General features: G+C 41.1%; 1 long non-coding RNA gene across 1 annotated transcript; it reads left to right on the top strand.

The window, feature by feature from the left end:
* Nucleotides 1–2526: 2526 nt before the first annotated feature.
* Nucleotides 2527–7378, top strand: LOC145654048 (uncharacterized). Its single transcript, XR_014120276.1, has 5 exons — nucleotides 2527–2609; nucleotides 3098–3167; nucleotides 3604–3788; nucleotides 6566–6658; nucleotides 7059–7378. It is a non-coding gene; the product is annotated as an uncharacterized LOC145654048 (long non-coding RNA).
* Nucleotides 7379–8642: the final 1264 nt, after the last annotated feature.

Here is an 8642-nt window from a genome sequence, read left to right as displayed (position 1 = left end):
ATAAAATGTGTATACACGTACCTGAACGTTGTTTGCTTTCTGAGCACTGTGGTTTGGTCTTATTGGTGGCAGCTTTGTGCAGCCACCTTTCCTCTTTTCCAAATCTACTGACACCTCTCATCTTTTGATGTGAATTCTAAAGGTCAGTAAGCCTAACGACTGATTATAATTGGAGTGTGGACAAACACTAGCTAGCTACAAATCACTTACACAGTAGCGTGTGATTGACTGCGCCAGTACCCGCTCCTATTGTGTTATCAGCTTTATGAATATTAATGAACTTTCCGCCGCTCTCTCCACCCCCGGTATGAAAGCTTCCTTCCTATTGGCTGTGCCAGTTCTCTGTATGACGCAGAGGTCTTTTGAACATTCCTAGTGGTTTTAGAAGAAACCCTCTGATACACATAGAAATAGAAATAGAAGCAATTTACTGCTGTGTATACACTCTCACAGCACTATAGTCTAAATACCTACTGCTGTGCAGAGTGTAACGGGCAGTAATTTGTCTGCTGTCCCTTTAAGTTGTGTTTTACGGAAAATGCATGTGCATGAATGCCACACAGGAGAAGACTTTTTTTTGTTCTGTACATGATGGACCTTACTGGACCCAGCGATTCTTTTGTCCTTAATTTCATTTCTCTGTTAATGTGTTTATGAGCTTTGGACATTTCTACATTTCATGTATGCACTGTCAACAGGATTCCAAGAGCAAGCCGCTGTCACGTAGTGAATAAACCGGCAAGATTATTGCATAACTGAGTTGAGTCTGACTCGCGTCTCCTCCACATGCTTCACAGGCTTCTCTCTACCAGTGCCAAAGCTCTTTGCTAATCTGGGTTGGAGCATAATTTAAATAGGACTAACTCCAAGTGTTATAAGAGGCACCTTGTGGTTGCATAGTTAGAGTCCATGGTCCATTCTGCCACCATCCACATTTCTACACATTTTCTAGCCCTTTATCAGGGGTTTGCTTCTGACCAAACGACTGCAGTTGCCAAGATATTTTGGGTGGCTGACCACTCTGCAGTGACAGTGACATGCAGGAAAACTCCAGCCACCCTGCTGGGCACGACACACTTGCAACACTCACTATCTCAGTGCCTCCACTGTGCCGATGCTTTGAAAGTATATGTTCCATGCTAATAACCCTGAAAAATGTACAACTTATTTAATTAGTCTACTATTGCATATTGAAGATTACACAGTGCATGGGTATGCTCAAATGAAATGTGGCCAGAGTTCCTCAGTGTGTTTTTGATTTATGAAGATTCATGAAGAGTAACATTGACATCTCAGGAAATGTTTGAGATATCATGCTTGTCCCTGGTCTAATTCTCTCACAAGCAAATATATTAATAAAGCAGAACTAAAGCAAAGGCAGAATTTTTGGAACTGTTACTGAAAGACAACAGAGTAGCATAGAAGGATAGAAGAAGAACATCACAGAAAAATTAATGCACATATCACTAGCCTAAGACCCTTTAAACACAAGAAATGCTGAGAGCTAAAACTAATATTTCCATATTTTGTTCATTTATTGCCTCATCGAGAAACAGTCCAAGACATACATTATCCTACAACACCATGCATTATTCTCCATGACAAAGGATTTTCAGGCACATGGCCATATTAACAAGACAAAATGATGGCCAAACAGGACTAAAACAACAGCAAATTATGAATATTGTTCAGCTTGCGCATATGGGACTATAAAATGCTTCTGGCACTAGGCATTTGTTTATGACTCAGAGGCTTCTGATTTGTTTAACTAATCAGCAGATTTTTGTGTCACATGACACTTGATGAAATACAAAGTCATTGCTTCAATTATGCATTTACACACCAGTAAAAATGATTCATATATATATATATATATATATATAGAGAGAGAGAGAGAGAGAGAGAGAGAGAGAGAGAGAGAGAGAGAGAGAGAGAGAGAGAGAGAGAGAGAGAGAGAGAGAGAGAGAGAGAGAGAGAGAGAGAGAGAGAGACACTGCAAACGTCAAAGAAGACCTCCACTTTTATTCAGTACAAGAACGTTTTTGTTTTTTTGTATTTTGTAAAATCCATTTTATTAAACTTAGTGGTAGACATCTCAGCATTCACAACTCCTCATAAATACTAAACGTTAAAGTACTTCATCTTTGTCATTGTTAAAGTATTTCCACACTTTTTGCCTCTACAGTTGAATGTCATGCTATTTAAAAAACAAAATAAACATTATAAGGTAGTTCTTCTTGAACGTACTGAGTAGAGCTTAAGTCAGCAATCACCAACATTATTTCGTGTAACGTTGCTGCTGGCCCGAGTGCCGCAGGGCGCGGGGCAGGACGCACAGACTCCCTTGTGTTTGTGAAACATTTATTAACATTAAACACGGACAACACAAGTGCCACTCACATACAAATATAGCAGTGAACAGTATTAAACATTTAACATAATACGAAAACGGTGTCACATCCATAACTCGGATTACCGACAGGAGACATTAGCTTTTGCGCGGGACTGGTAGGACATACTGCAGTGGGGAGCCAAAGGCACTTTTATCCAAGCAGAAACGGTCTTTGCTATGATTGAACCGTACACAACACACAAACAGCGGCACAAACGTAAGTACACAACGTGGCAATCTGCAGAATTCTAGCTGTTAGCTGGTTAGCTCTTTGTAAAATTTGAAAGTAGTTGTAACTGGATATTTGAACATTTTTAGGGAGGTTTTTCAAAGGCTTGAACGAGCTGTGTGTAGGTTATGTTAGCGATACAGCAATGCTAGCGGGCTAAACCATCTGGCTAACCTTAGCTAACCTAGTTAATCTAGCTAACCCTAGCTAACCTAGCTAGCTAGTTGGGATAACACTTTTGTTAATTGACTGCCTAATCCAGTGGTCACCAACCTTTTCATCGATAAACATAATATCATATTCTCAATTATGAGCAAATTAGACATGTGAGATCGACTTGATAGATAGACTGGTTGGCGACCAGCGAGCTAAACCATCGATAAGGGTGCTGTAGCTAGCTAACATTATTTCTTCCATCAGTGCAGCTTGATTTTCATTACGGTTCTTTGTAAAATTGCTAAACCTTTATTTACTAGTTAGGTGTCCAAGTTCAACACACGCAAAGGCTGGGACACTTCTAAGAATGTGGAAGAGCGCAGGGAGCAGGTCAGCAGCTTCTCTTTTAGAAGGAACTCCTTTAGAATTTATTTATCCTGACTACAAAAACAACTGCTCCCCATGTCTGTGTAATTTCAGTCTATTTGGTTGGGTTTATTATTTAGCCAAGAGTGAAATAATAATGAAATTTACAGTATACTTTTACATCACCATATTGTTTTTTATAAACAGTGAACACTATACATGCAAATACAACACTATACATGCAAATACAAGAAGTATTCAGATTTCTTTTCAACAGGAGTTTATAGTGCTTAGTGCTATGTTTATTTATGAGGGATATGGGGACCCTAGCTGGGATTTTCAATATATGAAGAATTCTTGGCAGACCTGGAATAAGGCCAAGCCGGTGTGGGACAAGGCACATGGTGTAAAACTCAATAAGACTCCTGGGACTGAAATAGCTGTTTTTGCTGCCACACAGCTGAAAGGATCCTCCTCCACTTGTGAAGCGTGCACTGATAAGACAGGCCACTGCTCAGGCAGATGTTTCTGTTTCGAAGGCCACACACACATCTGAGCTGAAGCAGGAAAGTGAGAGGGGGACTTCTGGAGGAAGATTGGACGACAAGCCACACCCACCCTCTCTACTAACCTCGCCTCTCTACAGTAGGTTGAGACTTCGGAGCACGGCTCCAGCCACCCCGTGAATATTTCTGCTCTATTCATGATGCTGGGTGAGAAACTGTGTAGAGTTATGCCTCCTAACATGACTGATATTAAAAATAGGCGTTTATCACATTTTTGTAGATGGCCCATGTTTTAAACCGTCTGACTCTGAATTTCCCTGTGGTTATTGTCTGCTCTCTGCCTAACCTCATTTGGGAGGCTTACTCTCTCCCTTATAGGTCTGCTCAAGCAGTTGAGCTGATGGCGTTGACCAGGGTCTGCCATCTACTCCGGGATCAGGTTTTCACCATCTACACTGATTCCCATTATGCGTTTGGGGTTGCTCATAACTTTGTTAAGATTTGGCACTCCAGGGGGTTCCGCACCTCGGACGGCAAGACCATTTCTAATCCAGGACTAGTGTCTGCACCTTTGTCTGCATGTACACTACCAGCTCGGCTGGCTATCGTTAAAGGTCAAGGGTCATGACTCAACCTCTGAGTCTGACACGGCCACTGGCAATGCTTCAGCAGATGAGATCCCACGTTGGTCAGCTGTGAATGCTCCCTCATGCCCGTACACTATATCCTTGATGTGTGAAGCGATCGCCATGTTTTCTCATTGCTTTGTGCCGAATAATATCAATCTGCGTTTCTTACAAACTCAGGGTACACAACAGGACTGCTCTCACTGGGTTGATTAGGGCTGTAGTCCTGATTAAAATGATCTAATCTGTGACCTGGAGGGGCATGTCACCGTTCCTAAATGTATTTTGCCATTTCTTGTGCATCATTTTCATGGGATTTCACATCGCACAAAGGGGGTGACGGCTAACATTTAAAAACAGTTTTGTATACCTGCAACACATATAACTGTAAAACTCCTCCTAGATTGCTGTTTAACCTGTGCCAGAAGCAACCAAGGTAAAACACAAGCCAAATATGATACCTTACCGGCTCCTGAATATCCCTTTCAGTCAGTTGAAAGTACTTGCTAGCGATTGTAGACAGGTTTTCCAAGTGGACTGATGTGTTTCCTTGTTCTAAGGAAGACGCCCGCACTGTGGTTAAAATCCTAGCCAAGGAGATAATATCGAGGTATGGTGTGCTTCGGGTAATAACATTCAGATCAGGGACCCATGTTTCATTTCTAAGGTAACTCAGAAACTATGCACCTACCTAACTATTGACTGGAAGTTTCACATCTCATGATGGAAACAGGAAAGAAGTAGATAGATCTACTGCCAGCAGTGTTGTGTGAGATCAGAATGACACCCAATGCCGCCACCAAATTTTCTCCATTTGAGGTCATTTTTGATAGACTCCGTCTCTGCTTATCAGCCATAATGTAACTGCTTGACCGAGAGCTCCTCACCTGAGGTCATCTGCTCCCTCTTCTTGCATACTTTACCCCTCCCTTTCTCTTTCGCTCTCCCCATCTCTCTCTACGCACGCAAGCAGCTCATGGCTGGGTCATGCTGACTGCATCTAATCTTTATTAACCTGCTTGTTTCCTGTCTATGTAGACCCTTAGAACATTCTTCATTTTTCCCCATCATCCTGTAGATTTAGATAGTAGATATAGGACACATATATACTCTGTGCTTTCCTCAGTAAAGTGGAACTCTTGATTCACTTCATCCTAATCCAGATTACAGAATAATTCACACAGTCATAGCCATTTCACCTATTGATATCCAAAGAGCAGAAGTTAGAATTCAACACGCCTGTCATCCCACTGGAACTTATGCTAACTGCATTTAGATTAAAAAAATTGATCAAAATGATTCCTCTTTCATTAAAATAGTCACATCCGTGTTCAGGTAATTCTTGCATCCCTACGGGACTCCCTGGAAGTTCAGGAAACACGTGTAAGATCTCTGCTGTTCACACTGCCTTGTGTAACCCTAGTCATATATTTCTATCAACAAAAATACAAAACAAAACTACCCAAAACTGCAAACCATCCTAAAACAATAAAACTGTTCTAGGTACAGCTGCAATTTAGCGATTCAAGATCGATCAGTTCCACTCCTTGGTTCTGTGTTTTTTTGCACCTATAAGGCTTGTCTTGTACATATTTGTTTGTTGGTGGAGTTTTGTGTTTACATTGCTTGTTTTACACTCACCTCCTGTCAGAGGGTATATGTATTTTTCTGTCATTTAGACATCTGATAAAGTGAAAAAAATGATTTGCTCATGATAAAAATTTAGATTATTCTAGAGTTCTAGCCAGAATACGTGTTTGGCGGTTGTTAGTACACAATGTTTATTCTTTAAGCAGGGTATTTGGAGTTACCCGAGTTAGCTGAGGATGTGCGTTATACCCTGCACAGATCACTGGCCTGCTTCCACACACCAGAGTGAGGTGTGAAGGGCTTGGTAATTACCTGATGAGTTTTGGAAGGTGTGTTGGCCTAGATGAAGTACAGTCATATGCAGACCAGGGGTCATGTGGGCTGGACCTGGAACCTGCTGGTGTGGCTTCGCCTGGGGTGCCCTTGCCCGGTGTAAGCAGTTGCATAGTTCCACATGTCCTTCAAATGTAGTGGGATTGCCTCCCTGTTGTGATGTGACCAGTTGTCTGATGTGATACACTTGTGATTGCTTTGAAATACCTGATAGATTCAAATTCATACATATCAACATTATAATGAATATTGTAGTAATTGGTGACATAAATGTTGATTAGTAATTGATTTGATTCCTTTTTTTTTCTAAAAGGGAATATTAAAAACAATAAGTGATGTGAACGTTGTAATTGGCTGCTTCTTCCAGAGGAAGGTGGCAGACTGTTATACTCAGAATGCAAAAGTCATTGAGAAACAACTAGAGAGGAAAGGAATGAGTAAGAAAAGACTGCAGGAACTGGTGAGACCCCACACACATACACACACACACACACAAAAGAAAAACTGCTGAGAACACACACTTTCTGACAGTCATGCTCACAAAGATAACCAAATAAATATACCCACCCTCTCCCTCACACGGTGCAACACACCTGACTGTCAGGCGAGGGTAAAAGCTCTCGTGTAGAACCGAGGGGGAAATTTGATTAGGTGAACAGCACAGGTTGTGTGTTCCACATGAGACTACGTTCTCACGGCATGTTCAGTGTGTTATATATAATGAAAAACACCTTTGTGGTGTGTTAAATATAATGAAGTGTGTAGATATTCAATGCATGTTAGTGTGTGGCACAGTGTGTGTTTTAATATGTACATGTTCTGTGTGTGTGTAACTGCTTTGCTCTTTTTCTTTTTTTCAGCCTGAACTAGAAGCTAAGAAGGCAAAGATGAAGGGAACCCTTATTGATAACCAGTTCAAATAGTGTGTGTGTGTGTGTGTGTGTGTGTGTGTGTCCTGGTCACGTCAGGCCAGCCTTGTGTTCTGATGAGACACATGATCAGAAACAGAAATGACAAATTAGTAATATGTGTAAATATCCACCCCTTAACCGCAATGTGTCAGAGGTGGGAACCGTGATTTACTGCAGTGTGTTTGATGTTTGTCCTAAATGTGCAGTCTGTTTTTGTGTGTGATAACATGAGAGGAGGAATTTTTCTAAGCCAGCTGGAATTTATTTTGTATGGGTTTTTTTTGTTTTTTTTACATTTGTTTTTCCTTTTAATAAAGCTTTACAGAGACTACTCTACCTACTGATGGCTGACATCATGATGTTTTACTTACCTGTCCATCTACCTTACCTGTCCATCTACTGGTCTGCTCTTAATACCATTGTTGCTGAGCGTGTCACTGGTTCAGACCCCAGACTGGGCGGAGCTGCTGGTGAGGAGGATGGGAGATTACGGGATTTCACATCCCCAGTGCCAGAGTCCTGGCCGAGAAACAAGGAGCTTCTGGAAGGTTCCGCCATCAGTATCTTGGCCCCATTAATCTGGAACCCTGGGAATCCCACCTGCTAGTCAGGCATAATCAGAGGGGAATTATATTCAAAGTGGAAAAAAATAGCTATTGATCTGGTTTTAGTAGTTTATGAATATTTCAGGATTATTAGGCTATTAGATTAAGCAAATATTATAGTCATAATAAGGGAATATTATTATATTTAATTATTACATCAGAAATCCCTGTGCTTTGACCTCCCTGATCTTCAGTGGGAATAACAATCTTTACATTACCAACAGGACCACACTCGATAAAACCAAGGCTCTGATGATTGTGTACGTGCTCGTGTGTGTGTGTGTGTGTGTGTGTGTGTGTGTGTGTGTGTGTGTGTGTGTGTGTGTGTGTGTGCGCATACACATGCACCGCCAATATTGTATAGCATAGTAAGTCCACTTAAACACTGCATGAGGCATTTACGAGATCAGTAAATGCGTTTATTATTCAAAACAGTGAGTTTCACTATATTTTGATTGTCTTAATACTGAAGTATATAGTTCAAACTATATACCTCAGTATTAAGAAGCCTTCACAAATACTTGATGAAGTTGTCGATGCCTTGTCTGTCATCTTTGGACTGAAGAATCTACATGTCATCAGCAGACAGCTTGATAAATCAGAGACCACATTACTGTGGTGACCCGCTTCAGGTAAGCGGTGTAACGGAATTAAACGGGAATGACAGACGGAGAAGTTCGCCCGGTAAACACACACGACTGCAGCCCTGAGAAGCAGCAGCTTTGGAGACTACATTTTCATTCATCTTAGGGCCAAGTCACTTTATTCCATTTTTTAAGTAAGTGAGAAGTCAACAAAGCTTGGTCTTGTTCCTCCATGGACTGTCATGCTACTAAATTAATTAAGAACATAAATATATAAAATAGACCACTACTTTACCTTCCTGACAGTTCTTGAGATCCTCCCCATTAGGCGATGTATCCACTGT

The sequence above is a fragment of the Electrophorus electricus genome, unplaced genomic scaffold (genome assembly GCF_041902795.1).
Source record: "Electrophorus electricus isolate QZ-2024a unplaced genomic scaffold, ASM4190279v1 Scaffold111, whole genome shotgun sequence".
Taxonomy (NCBI): Eukaryota; Metazoa; Chordata; class Actinopteri; order Gymnotiformes; family Gymnotidae; genus Electrophorus; species Electrophorus electricus.
This window is presented reverse-complemented; position numbering and strand designations above follow the sequence as displayed.